The sequence below is a fragment of the Plecotus auritus genome (genome assembly GCF_963455305.1).
Source record: "Plecotus auritus genome assembly, chromosome: X".
In the NCBI taxonomy this organism is placed as follows: domain Eukaryota; kingdom Metazoa; phylum Chordata; class Mammalia; order Chiroptera; family Vespertilionidae; genus Plecotus; species Plecotus auritus.
The window spans coordinates 55851708-55855302 of record NC_137784.1 but is presented as its reverse complement, the minus strand read 5'-3'; the positions used below and the strand labels follow the sequence as shown (position 1 = coordinate 55855302).

At 38.4% G+C, this 3595-nt stretch overlaps 1 pseudogene across 1 annotated transcript; it reads right to left on the bottom strand.

Annotated features, from left to right (window-relative positions):
* Positions 1–703: 703 nt before the first annotated feature.
* Positions 704–1112, bottom strand: LOC308240471 (small ribosomal subunit protein eS17-like; annotated as a pseudogene). Its single transcript has one exon. The product of its transcript is annotated as a small ribosomal subunit protein eS17-like (transcript).
* Positions 1113–3595: the final 2483 nt, after the last annotated feature.

Below are 3595 nucleotides of genomic sequence, written 5' to 3'. Positions count from 1 at the left end.
CCTTTGTCACAAAAGGTAAGATTTCCTTCTTTCCAACCGAGTAGTATTCCATTGTGTAAATGTACCACAGCTTTTTTATCCACTCATCTACTGATAACACTTGGGCTATTTCCAGATCTTGGCTATTGCAAATAATGCTGCAACGAACTCAGGGTTGCATACATTCTTTCGAATTAGTGTTTCAGGTTTCTTCTGATATATTCCCAGAAGTGGGATCACTGAATCATGGCCATACTAGTGGGTATAAATTGATATCTTATTGTGGTTTTGATTTGCATTTTCCTGATGGCTAGTGATATTAAGCATCCTTTCATGTTCATTTTGGTCATTTGCATGTCTTCATTGGAGATAAGTCTATTCAGATCCTTTGCCAATTTTTAAATTATTTGTCTTATTTTTATTGTGGTAAAATATACATAAAGTTTACCATTTTAACCTTTTGAAAATTTTATTGATTTTTAGAGAGAAGGGGAGAGAAAGAGACATCAATGTGAGAGAGAAATATGGATTGGCTGCCTCCCGTGCATGTCCTGACCGGGGATGGAATCTGCAACCTGGGTATGTACCCTGATCAGGAATCGAACCCTCCACCTCTTGGTGTACAGTACAACACTCCAACCAACTGAGTCACACCAGCCAGGACTATCCTTTTTTTAAAGGTTGCCTGTGGTTTATTAAAAATATTACAGCACAGCAGAAAGATTCAAATGGCTCTATGCGGTGTTTTGAAATTCATCCCTACTGTAGGCTGAGTGACCTACAGGTTGGACAGACTGCCAAAGTCCAAGAGATTCAGCATTTCCTTAGTGTCAGGATCAACTTCAATGATCTCCTGATCTAGAGCTAAGCCCTCAGGAACAGAATCATCTCTCCTTTCTCTTCTCTTCCGGTAGCTTGATGGAGATACCTCTCATGAGACCTCTCTGAATCTGCTTCATCCCAGATGTGTAACATAGCCTGCTATCTTGTTTTGAAGCTTCTTGCTGGGGATAATGGTGATCTCTTCACACACACATTTGTTGGTGTGGAAGTCGTTGCCAGGTGTGGAAGTCGTACTTCTCAGTGATGACCTGGCCCTCCTTCTTCGCGGTCTTGGTGTGAACACAGCCCATCTTGGCGAGTCCCTAGTGAAACAGCTGATTATTATTTATTATTATTGTTGTTCTTATCCTCACCTGAGGAATCTGCAACCTAGGCATGTGCCCTGACCAGGAATCCAACTCATGACCCTTTGGTACACAGGACAACACTCCAAACAACTGATCCACACCAGCCATGGCTGATTCATCTATTCTTAATTCTGTTGCTCATATTTTTGATGTCATATCTAAGAATCTATTGCCAAATTCAAGATCATGAAGATTTGCACCTATGTTTTCTTATGAGAGTTTTATATTTTTAATGTTTACATGGAGATATTTGATCCATTTTAAGTTAAATGTGTACACAGTGTAAGATAGGAGTCCAAAGTCATTCTTTTGCATTGGAATATCTAGTTGTCCCAGCACAATATGTTGAAGAGATTATCCTGTCTCATTGAATGATCTTGGCACTCTTGTCAAAATTCAGTTGACCATAAATGTAAAGGTTTATTTCTGGACTCTCAATTTTATTCCATCTGATTCATAAACATAGGATATCTTCCCATTTTTTAGGTCTCCTTTATTTTTTTCAGGAATATTTTGTAGTTCTTAGAGTGTACGTTTTGCATTTCTTTTGATAAATTTACTCCTATATATTTTATTCTTTTTGATGCTGTTATAAATAGAATTTAAAAATCTTTTTATTTCAGTTTGTTTATTGCTCCTGTATAGAAATACAATTGATTTTTGTGTATTGATTTTTGTACCCGGAAACCTGGCTGAACTCGATCTTAGTCTTTCGGTTGTTAGTGGATTTCTTGGAATTTTCTATATGCAAGATCATGTCATGACATGTACAAGTAGAGATCATTTAGTTCTTCCTTTCCAGTCTGGATGCATCTTATTTCCTTTCCTTACCTAATTATTCTAGCTCAAATTTCCAATGTTGAATAGAAGTGATGAGAGTAAACATCTTTGTCTTGTTCCTAAACACAGGGGGAAAGCATTCAGTTTTTCACCACTAAGTATGATGTTAACTGGATTTTTTTATAGTTTTGGAAGATTGCCTCTCCTCTTATGTTAAATCTCTGAGCCTCTACTTTGGAGATCAAGGCGAGGGCAGTGGCCTTTTGAGTAGCATCCCTTCTTTATAAGCAGGGCACTGGAGAGGCCTGGAAGCCTTTGGTCTTCTTGGCTTTCAGTGTGGAATCTCTGCCCTACAAGTCAGCTGGGCAAGGGCTTTTCAGGGCTACAGTATTTTTGATCTGCCACACCTTGATTAGAGCCTCCTTTCTCTGATTATGGGCTGGGTGAAGGAAGGGAGCCCTCAATCTCTTGATCTCAGTCACCAGGAATTTAGCTTCTGCTGCTGAAGTAATGGGTTTTGAGAAATGCTGGAGGCCTGCCCCACCCTGGGAAATATGATAAACTTTGGGACCTGGGAGAAGAGAATGTCCTGTTTTCTTGGCCACAGCTGCCAGGAGTGGAGCTTCAGTCATGCTGAACTGAGGTGGAGGAGGTTGTGGGTTGTTGCTCAAGGGTCAGACTCTTACTAGTACTACTGAGTTTTAGATTTTCTTGAATAAATGTTTTTTTATTTGTTCCATGCCCTTAGGACAATTTCCAGAGAGTTTAAATGGTTGTTTGTTTAAAAAAATAATTTTTACCAATTATGGGTGTTTTATTTGGGAGTATATCTGCAGAATTCTTGACATTTGGAAATGGAACGTCCTTCATCTTTAAAATAACTACCTTGTATTCCACTGAAGGACCATATTTTATTCAACTAGTTCCATACTGACTGACATTTAGGTTATTTAAAATACTTTACCATTAAAAATAGTGCTATAATTAATAACCCCTGTATATGCTAGTATATCTGTGTGATAAATTTCAATTGCCAGAAGAATAGTATGAATATAAATATCTTTGATAGATATTGCCAAGTTGCTTTCTATTGAGGGCTTCCACTACTAATATAAGGGAGCATCTATTTCTTTGTACTATGACCATAATAGTATAAAAATGCTTGTCCTTTGCTAACCTTATTACAGGCAAAATAATTTTTTATGATTTGTGTTCTCATTTAAAAGACATATTGAAATTTTGGTCACAATGGTGGAGTAGGTAAACACTATGCTCATTTCCTCCAACAACCACATCTAAATTACAACTAAATGATAGAACAACCACTCTTGAGAACCACCTGAAGACTAGTTGAACAGAACTCCTATAACTAAGGATATAAAGAAGAGGTCATGTCGAGACTGGTGCAGAGATGTAGAACAGGCTGGTCCCACATCCACATGTGCCAGTTAAATATCAGGAAGGACATCTCAGTTATTAAGGTCCCACCATCTGGACTACTCAGCCCAGGGTTAGTGCCAGAAAGAGGAGTCCCCACAATATCTGGCTGTAAAAATCAGTAGGGATTCAGTCCAGGTGAAACAGAGGGCTACTGTGGACCTAGGCATCCTCTTAAAAATTCAAGAGCAGACTTACTCATAAACATT